Source organism: Schistocerca serialis, chromosome 10, assembly GCF_023864345.2.
Source record: "Schistocerca serialis cubense isolate TAMUIC-IGC-003099 chromosome 10, iqSchSeri2.2, whole genome shotgun sequence".
Lineage (NCBI taxonomy): Eukaryota > Metazoa > Arthropoda > Insecta > Orthoptera > Acrididae > Schistocerca > Schistocerca serialis.
The window spans coordinates 163,702,344-163,718,587 of NC_064647.1; the positions used below are offsets into that span (position 1 = coordinate 163,702,344).

The 16,244-nt window shown below is 43.4% G+C and overlaps 1 protein-coding gene across 1 annotated transcript in view; it reads left to right on the plus strand.

The window, feature by feature from the left end:
- LOC126425074 (organic solute transporter alpha-like protein) overlaps positions 1-16,244 on the plus strand; it is a 559,459-nt gene that overhangs the window by 399,795 nt on the left and 143,420 nt on the right. The gene's annotated exons all lie outside the window — the stretch shown is intronic.

Here is a 16,244-nt window from a genome sequence, read left to right on the forward strand (position 1 = left end):
ATACCAACGCTTGCCATTCGGGGTTGCTAGCGTCCCTGCTCTCTTTCAGCGATTCTTGGAACAATTATTGCTCCCTGTCCCTGGGTGTATCAATTACATGGACGACACTGTTGTCACTGGCTCCACCACTGAAAAACATCTTCAAAATCTCCGCACACTTTTTCATGTCTTACAGACTGCCGGTCTTAAGTGTAATCTTCAGAAATCACAATTTTTTCAGTCATCTATCACGTACTTGGGGTTTCAACTCTCTCGGGATGGTATTCATCCGCTTCAGCAAACTGTCACTGCGATCGATGCCCTTCCTCGCCCTACATCTGTTAAGGAACTGCAGGCCTTCTTGGGGAAAATAGCATATCATGACAAGTTTTTACCATCTGCGGCTTCGGTGGCTCAGCCGTTGCATCGCCTGTTGCATAAAAACGTGCCTTTTCACTGGTCCGCGTCATGCGATGCGGTTTTCCAGAAATTGAAGACTATGCTGAAACAGGCCCCGTGTCTGGCTACTTATCGACCTGGCCAACATCTTGTTCTTGCCACAGACGCCTCTCAATACAGGGTCGGTGCCGTCCTTGCGCACCGTTTTTCTGACGGTTCTGAACAACCCATTGCTTATGCCTCCAAAACGCTCACGGATGCGCAACAAAAGTATTCTCGGATTGAAAAAGAAGCTTTGGCCTTTATTTATGCTCTTCATAAGTTTGGCGTTTTTCTCTATGGCTCAAAATTTCATCTTGTTACGGATCACAAACCACTTGTTTCCTTGTTTCATCCATCAACGTCACTTCCCGACAAGGCTGCACACCGCCTCCAGCGTTAGCTCTTTACTTGTCTTGTTTCAATTATGAGATTCATTTCCGGCCAACGGCTCAACATGCAAATGCTGATGCTCTGTCTCACCTTCCCATGGGTCCTGATCTGGCATTCAATAGGGACGAACTTTTGTGTTTCCACCTGGATGTTGCCGAGCAGTGGGTTGTGGACGGGTTCCCCATCACTGGGGACAGGCTGGCGGCTGCTACGGGTTCTGACCCTACCCTCTCCCGGGTTTTACGCTGTATTCAGAAGGGTTGGCCAGACGCCCGTCCGCTAAGACTTCTGATGCGTTGCGGAATTATTACACTTTGCGCTACCGCCTCATAGCTAGGGATGGTGTTATCCTCCTCTCCACTGACAATGCTTCGCCGCGTGTTGTGGTACCTGCGTCTTTGCGTGCTTCGGCCTTGCACCTCCTTCACCAAGGGTACTGGGGTGTGTCTCGCACAAGATCTCTGGCACGCCGTCAAGTGTACTGGCCTGGCATCGACTCTGAAATAGCACACACGGTCGCTGCCTGCGGCCCTTGTGCGTCACAGGCCGCTGCCCCGAAGTCGTCTTTGTCACCGTGGCCTTCGCCTGAGAAGCCCTGGGAGTGCATTCGTGCTGACTTTGCGGGACCCTTTTTAGGTACTTATTGGCTCCTCGTAATTGATGCCTACTCTAACTTTCCTTTCATTCTCCGTTGCACTTCGCCAACCACCGCGGCAACCATCAGTGCTCTCGCCCGCATGTTTTCTTTGGAAGGCCTCCCCTCTTGTTACTGATAATGGTCCGCAATTTGCCTCTTCCGAATTTGCGGATTTTTGTGCTCGTCACGGCGTTATGCATGTCACGGCACCGCCGTTCCATCCACAATCCAACGGTGGCGCTGAACGACTGGTCCGTGCATTTAAGGCTCACATGCGGAAACTTCTGACTTCTTCTGCTGCTGATGATGCGCTTCTCCAGTTTCTGGCGTCCACAGCCCGGCTGAGCTCTTACATGGCCGACAGCCCCGCACGCTACTTCATCTTCTGCGGCCTTCCACCTCACGGCCACAGGTCACTTGGCCGGTTCACCGCCGACCTCGTCTGGGTACGGGGATATGGCAGGCGACAAAAATGGAGCCCGGCCCCCTTCTTAAGACACCGTGGCAGACGCCTGTATGAAATCCAGACGGACACGGGTGCTGCAGTGCATCATTCGGACCAGCTTCGGCCTCATGTGCCAGCAACGCCTGTTCCGAATGCCGCTACACCACTTTCGGCCCTACCTGACTCTCGGGATCTTGGCATCTCTCAATACTCACAACGCAGCCTTCTCGCCGTCATTGCGATGCCAGCACAAGAACGGACGCCACCAGGAGACGTGCCCATGCAGGAACCGGATGACCATCCTCTGTCAGAGCAAATCTACTCGCATCCTCCAACGGACGCCGACACATCGCCCATGTCTCCTGTGATATCAACTGGACTTGCCGCAATGGACAGATTCGTGCAGGGGGCCCCAGCAGATTCGACCCCTACGTCTCCTGTCATCTCGACCTGTTATCATCGGGGACACTTCCGTCCGTACGGGAAGCCTCCTCCTCGAGACTTTACGGTGAGTCAAACAACGCCTATGGACGTTAGCCATCTCCAGGGCACCTCCATCAAGACCAGTGCAACAATTTCAAAGGGGGAAAAGTGTTGTGACTCGCCGATCATTCAAAGCGCCGCCGCGCAATTATGCGCGTCCTCTACGTACGGCGCTGTCTGCCAGCCATGCAGCAGCTGCACCACCTAAGTGGCCAGCCGACAGCCGAGCAGCGGCCGCTAGACTGGGACTCGGGGCTCATTCGAACGCTAACGTGTACACATGTCTTGCTTGTCAACTTACTCTGTGACTTATATGTGTTGTGTCGTTCTGGAATATATTTGTGTTATAACACTTAAAAACTTTGTTTCCAGAGAAGATAAAATTTTGTTAGAATTAGTTGTCACACACGTGTTGCATGCAGCATGTTTTAAACAGAAATTTAGGAATGTTGTTTTTTTGGTGTTTGTCAATTGTATATTACCCTCAAACCATTTATTTAGCTATGCTGTTGTTTCATTTACAGCTTGTTTATATGCAGGAGAAAGAGGATTCGCCCAAGAATATATCTGCAAGGGACTCCCTGTTTGTATTGATTTTTTAATTTCTGTGTCTGAGAAATGTATCTTTTCTTCAGTTCATGTTTTATTTGTATTTTCTGTTTCCTGTTCCTCAAGTATAATGTGAATCATTTTAGTACAGCTCCTCTGATGTCACACATTTTGAGTCTGTCTAACAGTATGTTGTGATCCAGTATGTCAAAAACTTTATGTAAGTCTAAAAAAATGCCATTGTCACAGTTTTTGTCCATTATTTGAAGGGCATTGTGTATAAGATAATAGGTGGCAGTAGTTGTTGAATTATTTTTCCTGAATCTGTGCTGAGTATCAGCGAGAATTTTGTTTTTCTCAAAAAATTTCATTAAACTGTTACACATTAGTTTTTCTATGATTCCACTAAAGCCTGACAATAAGGCAGCTGGTCTCAAGTTTTCTGTACTTGACTAGTCTCCTTTCTTATGAATAGGGACCACTTTAGCAATTTTTTAAACAGTTTCGAAATGTTCTAGTCAGGGAAGATGAATTGACTATATCTGCAAGAGGCAGTGAAATGTTTGTAATACTTTACTTTATTATGCAATCAGGAATACCACATTTATTGGCTGCGTCAACTTACAATCATATTACTTCTCAACCTCATTCAACAAAATAGTACGTATGATAATGAGTAAATACTGGAGTAAACAAATCAGTCTTTTTGTGAATGTTGCTCTCAGTGACAGGTCAAGTTAGTTGCTGTTCATAAGCAGCTGAAGTTGTCCTGATTGCTAAGTGACTGGAAACTGCTGTGAGTGGGTTTCCTGGACAAACTACCAAGAAGATACCATAAGTACCTGAAGTACTATCTTCTCCCTTAAGTGCTGTCTCATTTCCAGGAGATACATTACCCATCACTACTCGTGTATCGCAGATGGTACCTTGTACCACTACTAGTCATTTCCTTTCCTGTTCCACTCAAAGACGGAGTGAAGGAAATACTGTCTATATGCCTCTGCATGAGTCCTAATTTCTCTTATCTTGTTGGTCTTTATGTGAAATGTACATTGACAGCAGCAGAATGATTCTGCATTCAATTTCAAATGCTGGTTCTCGGGATTTTCTCAACACTGCTTTGTGGAAAGAGCATCATCTTCTCGAGAGAGATTTCCATTTGAGACCATGTAGCATCTCTGTAGTACTTGCGTGTTTATTGAACCTACCATTAACAAATTTAGCAGCATGCCTCTGATTTGTTTCAGTGTCTTCTTGTAATTTGACTTGGTGGGGATCCAAAACACTCTAGCAGTACTCAAGAATGGGTCACACTAGTGTTCTGTATGAGGTCTCCTGTATAGATAAGCTACACTTTCCTGAAATTCTGCCAATAAACTGATATGAACCGTTTGCATTCCCCTCTACTGTCTTTACATGCTCGTTCAGTTTCACATCCCTTTGCAACATTACATCTACATATTTCATTGACGTGACTGTGTTAAGCAACACACAACTAGTGCTGTATTCATATGCATAAATTTACATTTTCCTGTATTTAGAGCAAACTGCCATTTATGAAACCAGATAGAAATTTTGTACAAGTCATCTCCCATCCTCATACAGTCGCTTCACAACAACACCTTTTCATGCACCAGTATCATCAACTAACAACTGCAAATTGCTGCTCACCATGTCTGGCAGATCATTTAAGCCTAGTTTACACGACGACACTGACTTGCACCACTCGTTGCGTGAAACGAGTTGCATGCAAATGGTTTCGTATATATCTGTAGATACACTGCCATCTGTGTACACTTCAGTTTTGTCATTTGTAAGTGCCATATATTCTTGTCTAAAATGAAAGTTTTGGCAGCTGCACGAGTTGTGGTGGAGTTAATGCTTCTTTGCATGAAATCGCTGCATAAGAAGAAAGATAAAAAAAATTAAGAAACATGTTTGCGGTCGCGAGTGGATTAAGAAAAGACATCAGCTTGGTTGCTCTGCGACATTTCTAAAAGAAATTGTAATGGAAGACCCAAGAAGTTATTTTAACCACCTTCGAATGACACCAGATCAGTTCACTTATCTTTTAAAAACAGTGATCAATGCATTAAGGAAAATAGGTACTGTAATATGTGAAGCATTCTCACCAGAGCTAAAGTTACAAATTACATTGCATTTCCTGGCAAGTGGAGATTCATATTATTCACTACAATACCTGTATCATGTTCCTAAGTCCACAATTGCCAAATTTGTTCCAAATGTTTGTGATGCCATCTAATGTGAGTTGCAGAATACATGAAGTTGAAGCATAACTCTGTTTAATTATTTTTTAATATTATTATTAAAGATCAAAATAATACATTTGCAGGAAGACCACACCATTACAATTTAACTTAATTCATTGTGGCATCATAGTATAAGTGGATTGTTTCTAACTGTGACAGCCCTTCTTCCCTACCTAGTATTTCCTCAGCAGCAACTAACTGTTCCGAATGGACCTGTTCTTTTCTTTTTTTTGCCGTTTGGCCAAGAAAAGCTTTCGCTTATAGGTAATTAGGGACTGGATTCCCTTCATCTTCTGGCAATTTCTGCATTTGCTTCATAATGCTCTCGCAAAAATTGACAATTTCATCTTCCTCATCAGGTTGATTTGTAATTGACCTTTGTGCATCGACAGCATTTTCGAGATGCTGGAAAGGATCTTCTACATGTCTTTTCTTCGTGCTGTCTTTTGATGCTGACTGCAAGCTACTGTTGTAAGGTTGAACACTCACATGGTCATTGACTTTGTCCATGCTTAATATGGGTGGAGACTGTGGTTCATTTATTAGTGTGTCTTCCAATGCATACAGATTTTCACCTTCTTCATTTTATGTATTATCATCCTGGACGGGAGAGAATGAGATCGTTATAACCAGACTTGTGATACACCTGATCATGATTTAGTATCATTCTAATGAACTACAATACTTTACTGTTTTACAGGTACCCCAGACTGAAAATGAATGGAGGGACATAATGAAAAACTTTGAGGTTACATGGAATTTCCCATGCTTTGGTGCAGTAGATGGGAAACATGTAATGATTAAATGTCCACCAAAAACTGTTTCTCAATTCCACAATTATAAGGGAAATTTCAGCACTGTTCTTTTTGCTGTTGTAGACAGTAACTACTGTTTTACTTATGTTGATATAGGCGAAGGAGGGAGGGCATCTGATGGTGGCATTTTTGCAAGCTGCACATTAAAATTGGCAATAGAATGCAGAACTCTCATATTTGATGAAGCCTTTCTCAAAACATGGCCCACTCAGTGTAAAAGAAAAAATATTCAATTACAGACTTTTGAGAGCTCAACATGTTGTAGAAAATGCATTCGGGATTCTCGTGCTGAAATTTCGCCTTTTTGAAAAACCGATACCACTCCACCTACAAACACTGGACAAAATTGTCAGGGCTACTTGTGTTATCCATAACTGGCAGATAAAAACAGCTCCCCAACAATATGTACAGCCCCAGTAGATAGATAAGGAGAATGTGGAAAGTGGAATTTATCAGCCAGGGACATGGAGGAGTATAAATGCTCAGGGGCTGATAAACACAAAGCTACAAGCCGGCAACAATAATTATTCAAAACAGGCTGCATTAAGAACAACATTGTTTGCAGACTACTTTGTTACAGATGGTGCTGTACCATGGCAAACTTCAAGAGTATGAAAATATGTAGCAGTAATACAAACTGTGAATGTTAAACATTGATGACTTTTTAAATAAATTAATATTGAGTAAATAATTTGACTAGCCAGATTTGTGTATCCCTTTCTCCTGTACACAATTTTCCTTAAAAATGAATCAACTATCTCAAACCATGGGAATTGCTGCTTCAACCTGACTACACTAGTGCCGCAGTGCAACTCCCCGACTGGCAGGTCCGGACTGCGCTCCAGACGCATTCCAACTGACTGGTAGCCCGAACTCGTTTTACGACAGACAACCACTGGGAAGTCATAGCAGTCGAGCAAGGATACTACAAGAGGGGATATATTGATACACGCTGCTAGCACCACTCATGATCAGGCAAAGCAGCAACTCAGTGACAGTAGTAATTTAAGTTAATGTAGTGAGGGGGAAGTACGTTAAAAACAGGGTGTAAAATACATGATGGCGGGAACACGAGCCATTCACAGCTCAATCCCTGCATTGATAAATAAATAAATAAATTAATTAATTAATTGCATTCTCCTGATTTTCCAATCTACTGATATTTTCCATCTGTGACAGAATTACAGTGTCAGTGGCAAACCTTAAAGGTTTTTATTTCTACTTTCTAAAAAATTTTTCATTTCCAAAATTTCTCCTTGGCTTTTGTTACTGCTTGCCCAGTGTGCAGATTGAATAATCTTGAATACCCACACAAGCTACTATCCCGTCTTATTCCCTACACATTTGTTGCCTCCATTTCACATCCTTCATCTCCTAGGACTACTTTCTGTACAAATTGTTGATAACATTTTGATATCTTTACTTTTTTCCCTGAAACTTGTTCTAGGTCAACAAAGACTATCAATATGTGTTTGCCTTTTATACCCTATCTTCAAAGATAAGTTGTAGTGGCAGTGTTGCTTTGCAAGTTACTAGATTTCTGTGGAATCCAACCTGATTTTTCTCTAGTTCAGCTACTGTCAGGTGCTCTATTCTTCTGTAGTTAGTTTGTGTCAGTATTTTACAACCATGACTTATTAAACTGATGTTTCCTTAATACTCACACCTGTTGACACATGCCTTCTTGGGAATCAGGATTGTTACTTTATTGTTGAAGCGTGAAGATATTTCCCCTGTCTCATATACCTTGCACTCCAGGTGGAAAGCTTTTGCAGCTGTTGGTGCTTCCAAGGATCTCATTAACTCTGGGGGAATGTTGTCCACCTTTTTTCAACTTCGGTCTTGCAGTGCTCTATCAAATTCTTCTTGCAGTGTCACGTTTTCCATCACTCCATCATCTGTTTGCTTTCTCTTTTCAATAATGTTGCCTTCAAGTTGATTTTCCCTGTATAGCCCTTCTACACATTCACTAGTAAACTTCGCAATTGATAAGCCTGTATGGGCATCAAGTATACATCCTAATTGCCTTCTCCTTTCTCTCCGCCCATCTCCTCCTCTCTCTCTCTCTCTCTCTCTCTCTCTCTCTCTCTCTCTCTCTCTCTCTCTCTTAGTTCCTCATCCCCCCTCTCTCTGTCCTGCTTTCCCCTTTCTATGCCAATTTCCTTTCCCCCCCTCTCCCCCTGCTCCCTCTGTCCATCCCTTAACCCTCCGCCCCCCCCCCCCTCCTCACGCCCTCTGACCTTGAGCCTTATTTGTTAGTGCAAGCAAAAACCTTGACTGACAATTGAAGTCACATAAAATGAATGGATAAATCAGTTTGGATCACTAATATATGGGGTGTGAAAGAGATCCACTGGATCTGTGAAGATAGTACCTTCAGTGATAGTATTTTGCATAGTTTTAATCTGTGAATGGTGGGATTAAAAAGTTAGCCATAAACATAACTTCCTTGTTTTCTCTTAAAATCAACTGCGAGGAAGAAAAGAAAACAAAACCCAGCACATTGTTATATATACAAATTTTGTTTCAAATTATACAGGATGTCCCAGATAAAAGTAGCCCATGTAAACATAAAGGAAATGCAGCAAAATTACAGAAACGAAGAGCTGAAATAGGTTTAACATTTATTTAAAATGAAAAGTAAAGTGAAAAATACATTTACAGGTGATGCTGAAAATGTCCCCTTTGCAAAATCAATACACAGTTGTGCACTTCTAAGCTTAGTCAGATACAACCAGTGTAAAGTTTGGCTCTTGATGATGCCAACTTCATGGCTGATGTTACCTTTCAGTTCCTGTACTTTCTGTGACTTTGTTTCATAGGGCTTGCTCTTCAAGTGTCCCCAGAGGAAAAAGTCACATTTTTAGATCCAGCAAACTTCGTGGCCGTAAATCTTTGCTGACAGTTCGTTTCTCAGTGAAGACATCGTGGACTGTTTCCAAGGATAACTTAGACCTCTGGCATGATACCCCATCTTGCTGGAAGAAGCAATATTGTCTTTTATATTCGATGTGCTGAACACAAAATGTATCAAAAATTTCCATGTATGTAACCGTGTTACCATAAAAAAAAAAAAAACAGTCCAATGATGCACATTTCTGTTACACTGCACCAAACCAATTAATTTTTTCACCATGGAGTGGTTGCTGATAAACAATGTTTGGGTTCTGTGTTGCCCAGTACCTTATGTTCTGTGAACTCTCACAACCAGGAAGGTGAAACTATCATCACTCGTAATCTAATGGAAAGGATCTAACAAACCATCACTGGTGTTATTCAAAAGTCACTAGCAGCAAACTTACACATTTCAGACTGGGTTTTTGTTTGAGGGATCTATGATAGATTATAGTTAACCTGGGGGATAACCTAGTTGCATATATGGTATAGAATCTGATAGGGATTCAATCGGGGCTTTGTTCAGTTTTAATGATGTCAGTGCGACTGACACTAATATTTATTTTACTCCACTTTCAGTGGAATAAGGGTTAACTTGTAAAGGAATGTTTTAAAGTTAACCATTTCAGCTTTTACTTTGCTACTCTCAATTTCAGTTCCTGTTTTGCCATGATTATAGTTAACCTAGGAGGCTGACTCAGCTGCAAATTGGGTATAGAATCTGATATGGATTCCATTTGGGCTGTGGGGCTTTGTTCAATTTTAATGATTTCAGATGTTTCTTGATGCCACTAACACTGTGCATATTGAGTTTTCACATTTCTTTCCACAGTGGTCTCTCATTGCCTCTCAAAATTTTGGCAGTGGCACTAATTTTGGTACTGTGCTGCTACTAACAGGCTTTAATGCAAGCAGAATTTCTTTGGGTTTTGTGAAAGATCTGGACAGGTAAATGAGTTTCATGTAGCATCTCTCTCTCTTTAGCCCAATGCTTTGTTTTATACTTATTATACAGTAGTCTGTTTCGTTAGAAATTCCTTTAAAGTGTCTGTATACCTTGGAGTGTCTGGTCTTAGTCTATTGAAGCATGATGTGAGATGTGTTTCTCAATCACTTCTAAGATAAAGGCCCTTCTAGGTTCTATAAAGGATGATCTCGGTTTGCGTAAGGTGGCTATTTATCATATCTCTTGGAGCTGTGGCATGTTATATGTCACAATCAGATTATATTAGGGCTGTGGAGGTCATTGTACTGAGCCTAAGCATCGCACACATTTAAAACTGTCAAGCAAATCTGCTGTTGCTTGGAGATTCTGGCATGCACTTCCAGCTATTGGGATAGTGTTATCGAGGAACCAATTGAGGTTAAATGATTGAGTATGGAAGTTTTAGCTTAAATTCTGCTTGGAATCCTGCTCTCTCGTTCATTGACAGACAGACAGGAGGAGTCAATGCTATCTCATTCATTGGTTGTTAATATTCACTCTGGATAACATCTAATCTTTGTCATCCATGATTGTGTGGTTGTGCACCTCTTGAAATTTTGTCTGTTGTCAAAGACGTCACCCAGCTGCATTCCCATAATATATTTGAATATTTTATAAACCAGAGACATTAAAGTTTTGAGACATGAAAATGAAAATATGTTTCATGTCAGTGAAATGCAGTGTACTAAAATTGAAAACTTATGTGTAGAAGAAAGTTAGATATGAACTAAAAAGAAGTCAATGAGTAATAATAGTAATTTAATACTGTTTAATAACAGTAATCCAGCACAAGGGAACTACGTGTGATCCTGGCAAAAAGATTTGTAAGAAAAGTCACATTTCTACAGTGACCACTTACGATGCATTGGAATAAATCAAAACACATGGTCTAAACAAAACTTAAATTACAGTTGCCAAAGATGGGATATAACCTACATCTAGGATGAGTTCATGAAGCATTTCCACAATACTCGTGTTTGTTTAAACCTGTTGTTGTTGTTGTTGTGGTCTTCAGTCCTGAGACTGGTTCGATGCAGCTCTCCATGCTACTCTATCCTGTGCAAGCTTTTTCATCTCCCAGTACCTACTGCAACCTACATCCTTCTGAATCTGCTTAGTGTATTCATCTCTTGGTCTCCCTCTACAATTTTTACCCTCCACGCTGCCCTCCAATACTAAATTGGTGATCCCTTGATGCCTCAGAACATGTCCTACCAACCGATCCCTTCTTCTGGTCAAGTTGTGCCACAAACTTCTCTTCTCCCCAATCCTATTCAATACTTCCTCATTAGTTATGTGATCTACCCATCTAATCTTCAGCATTCTTCTGTAGCACCACATTTTGAAAGCTTCTATTCTCTTCTTGTCCAAACTATTTATCGTCCATGTTTCACTTCCATACATGGCTACACTCCATACGAATACTTTCAGAAATGACTTCCTGACACTTAAATCAATACTGGATGTTAACAAATTTCTCTTCTTCAGAAACGCTTTCCTTGCCATTGCCAGCCTACATTTAAACCTACTGGTAACAAATCCAGCAGCCTGCCTCTGAATTGCTTTGATCTCTTCCTTCAATCCAACCTGGTGCATATCCAAAACTCCCAAGCAGTATGCAAGAATGGGTCACACTAGTGTTCCATATGCATGCTCCTTTACAGATGAATCTCACTTTCCTAGAATTATACCAATAAATCAAATTCCCTTCCTCCAGGGGGCTCACCACTCTTTGGTGGGTTTGTGCTTGGTTACCATGGGGCCCCAGCCTTTGCAGCGTATTTTCCATTCTGTGCTACATATTTGTCCTCTTGCTATTCTTTTTCCCCTCCATTGGCGAACATGTCTAGGATGATATTGGGAATATTCTGCATTTTCTGTCATTGACATAAGAACAGTCCCACCTTTGTTTTCACGCCCTTTTTCCTTTCTTTGTTTCCATTCTCCTCTTGTTCCTCCAGCATTTGAGGTTTCTCTTTTTCTTCTTCCTTCCTGTGTGCTCCTGAAGGCTGGTGCATATGTCTGGCATGTAACAGGTGACTGGGTAATGCATAATTCCCAGCCCAGGGTCAACGGGTAGGGTTCCCATGTACCCCTGGTGCAGGCCAGGCCCAGGGAGGAGTGGTGAGCTGCAACCTTCCCAAATTGCTGATTGGTCCCTCTGTCAGATGTTTGGGAGGTGTCACTTAATGTGTGAACAATCACCTAAGGTGTATGCGCCCCCTTGTGATGGGAGCCCCCAATTGGAAGGAGCGCGCAATCGGAGACATTGGTAATCTTGTGGAATTTTCTCCCAATGAGTCAATCATCTTCCCAGTCAACACTTACAGAATGTAAATGTGATGAGGCTACTGATTTGAAGACCCTTCCCACTGCACTACAGTTCCTCATGGTCTCACGTACTCCGTTTATTATTCAGAAAGGCGTTGATGGAGTTGCTGGCCCTGTGAAATCCTGCTCTTGTTTAAGGAATGCTTTTGGAGACTGCCTCTGATTCTCAAGCACAACTACTGCTTGCTGCCTCACTTCTCCATGGCTACCCTTTTTGTGTCGAGGCCCATAGACCTTTGAATTCTACCTGTGGTGTATTTTACACCAGGCTGCTCGATGGTCTAACAGGCTGAAATCCGATGTTACCTCTCTGATCAGGGTGTCATTACTGTCTGTCATGTAATGAAAAAGGTAGATTTTGCCCACCCGCACTCTTTTCCTCACCTTTGATAGAGTGGTGTTGCCATCCAAGATCAAAGCAGGCTATGAAATTATCACAGTCCGGCCGTACATTCCGAACCCAGTGCGCTGCTACCAGTATCATCATTTCAACCACACTAGAACGTCTTGTCGACACCCAGCCAAATGTGTAACCTGTGTTAGGGATGCACACGAGAGTGATTGTCCACCTCCTTCTCCCCGCTGTATCAGCTGCAATGGCGGCCATGCCGCCACCTCCTGGATTGTCCTTTGTATCTTGATGAGCGGGCTGTCAAACAGATCCGGGTAAAGGAAAAAGTGCTTTACCCAGTAGCTCGGAAGTTACTGGCTAGTTGCAAACCCTGTTTTCTCCTGTCTGACACCTATAGTTCTGTTCTTGTTACATCTCACTCCATGAAGGACATGGCCACGCAGACATGCGACCTCAAATTCAGCTATGAGGGTGTGACAAATCGCCCAGCGCCAAGGTAGCATTGCATTCCCCCATGCCGCTGTGCAACAAACCATCAAACTCTAACCTCAAGGGGTGAAGCCACTAGCTACACAACCACTGAGCAGGAAAGGATAGGAGTACTCCCATGAAGACTTCTTCCATTCCTTCAGCCAAACAACACCCGAGTCTTTCTCTAACCGGAAACGCTCAAAGAAGTCCACCAAAGGCAAACGGTCTTCTCCTTTGCCAACTTGAAGATCCTGTTCAATGGTGTCACCATGTGGTTCCTTAATCCAGCTGTTTTTCAGTGTTGGACTCCACAGACCGACCACATAAGCAAGCCGATGCTTCTGTGGACCCCCAGCATCCACCTGCTCCTGTGCCATGTAGTAGTGACTCTACACCGGCTGTCGCTCGGTGGCCACGGAATTGACACCCCTACATCTCTTTCTCCTCATGACTGTCCTCCAATGGAATGTTTGTGTCCTTTGGTCCCCCAAAGAGGATTTACGGGTGCTTTTAGCATCACAGCATCCCCTTGTACTCTGCCTTCAGGAAACGAAATTGCGCCCTCACAACTGCTTTGGACTTTCACATTTCATACCTGTTGGTTTTGACCTTCTCCCTGAGGTCAGCATTCCATCTCATGCGGGCATCATGCTGCTCATACAGGATGACATTCATAGTCAGCCCATCTCCTGGACTACCCGTCTTCAAGCTGTTGCAGTTCTTCCCTTCCCTGCCTGACGTTTTCTGTCTGTACCATTTATGTACCTCCGTCATTTGATGTCACCAGGGCAGACTGCCTTCAGCTTATTGGGCAGCTACCTGCCTCATTTTTGCTACTCAGTGACTTTAATACACATCATCCCCTTTGGGATTCCTCCAGGACCTGTCAGAGAGGTGCCCTCTTGGCTGACCTTCTTAACCAACTTAACCTCTTCTGCCTTAACACTGGAGCACCCACTTTCTTTTACAACTCCTTGCACACCTATACCCATTTGGACCTATCCTTTTGCAGTGCTTAACTTGCCCATTGTCTTGCGTGGTCCATTCTTTCTGACACCTACTCGAGTGATCATTTCCTGTGTGCTCTGAGTTTGCTGACTCCTACGCCATCCGCATGCACGTCCAAATAGCAACTTGATAAGGCTGACTGGCAGCTTTACTCCTCCCTGGCGACCTTTGAAGAACAAGATTTTCCCAATTGTGATGACTAAATGGACTATCTCACCAATGTTATCCTTACTGCTTCAGAACATTCCATTCCTCGCACTTCCTCTTTACCACATCATGTCATATTCCCATGGTGGACGGAGGAATTGGGCGATGTAATTCATGCACGGAGACGTGCTCTCTGTGTTTTTAACCATCATCCTATGATGGCAAACTGCATTCCTTATGCCAGTCAGAGTGGCTGTGTGGTTCTAGGCGCTACAGTCTGGAACCTACCGACTGCTTTGGTCGCAGGTTTGAATCCTGCCTCGGGCATGGATGTGTGTGATGTCCTTAGGTTAGTTAGTTTTAATTAGTTCTATGTTCTAGGCGACTGATGACCTCAGAAGTTAAGTCGCATAGTGCTCAGAGCCATTTTGCATTCATTATAAACAGATGCATTCTAAGTTTCATTACATTCTTTGGGATAGCAAACAAGCTAGCTGGATTTCATTCACTACTTCTTTTAACAGTTCCACCCCTTCCTCTTTTGTGTGGCCAACCTCTGACAACTGTCTGGGATCAAGATCCATTCCCCTGTTTCTAGCCTCACAGTAGCAGACAATGTTATTGTGGACCCTATTGCTATCTCCAACACCTTGGGCCACCATTTTGCAGAAGTTTCATGGTCTTCCCACTGTCACCCTCCATTGGAAATGAGTGGAGGCGGCTCGGGCGATACCCTTCTCTTGTCCGAATCGTTAGTGCTACAATGCCGCCTTTACTATGAGGGAGCTCAATCCTGCTCTCAGTTCATCCTGTTTCTCTGTTCCAGTGCCGGACGCCATCCACTTTCAGATGTTACAGCACCTTCCACTTGCGGGCAAGCTCTTTCTGCTTAATACACAGAACCGCATCTGCGCAGAGGACATATTTCCCAGATGCGGGCACAAAGCCACCATCATACCCATACCTAAGCCCAGTAAGGTCAAAAACCGTCCTTCTAGTTCCTGCCCAATCTCTCTTATCAGCTGCATTTGCAAAGTGATGGAATGTATGATTCATGCCCCACTGGTATGGTGGCTCGAGTCTCGCAATTTACTGATGAATGCACATTGCGGATTTTGAGCCCAGCGTTCAACAATTGACCATCTCATTACTATGTCCACCCATCATGAATTGTTTTCTGCAGAAATCCCAGACTGTGGACATGTTTTTTGATTTGGAGAATGCCTGTGACACCTGCTGGAGAACTGGTATCCTCCGTACTCTTTGTACGTGGGGCTTCCGTGTTTGCCTACCCTGTTTCCTTCAGGCATTTTTACAAGATCGAGTATTCAAGGTTTCCAGGAAAACAATGTGCCTCTCCTGAGTTCCGTCCTCTTTGCTATCACCATTAACCCTATCATGGCCTGTCTCCCACCGGGCATCTCCAGTTCCATATTTGTTGACGATTTTGCCACTATTGCAGTTCTCCATGGACCTGTCTCACTGAGTGACATCTTCAGCAGTGTCTTGATCGTCTTTACTGCTGGAGCATTGACAATGGCTTTCCCTTTTCCACCGACAGAACTGTCTGTGTGAAATTATGATGACACAAGTGGTCTTTCCAACCACCTTTGCATGTTGGGCCTGTTGCCCTTCTGCTCATTGAAACTACGAAATTCCTGGGACTCATGCTCGATAGGAAACTCTCTTGGTCTTTCTGTGTTTCTTACCTGACAGTATGTGGTTCCTCAATGTCCTACATGTTGTCAATGGTACTTCCTGGGGCGCCAATCAAACCATTCTCCTCAGTTTCTACCAGTTCCTTGTCCATTCGAAACTAGACTATGGGTGCTTTGTTCATGGATCTACATGCCCATCCCACTTATGCCATCTCAACACTATCCACTATCGTGGCATCTGTTCGGCCATGGGCGCTCAGTTGAGAGTCTGTATGCTGAAGCTGATCAACTACCCCTGTCCTACTGCTGTGACTTTCTCCTCAGCAGGTATGCATGCCCTTTGTTTGCCATGTGTGGCCACCCATCCTATGCCTCCTTCTTTGATGAT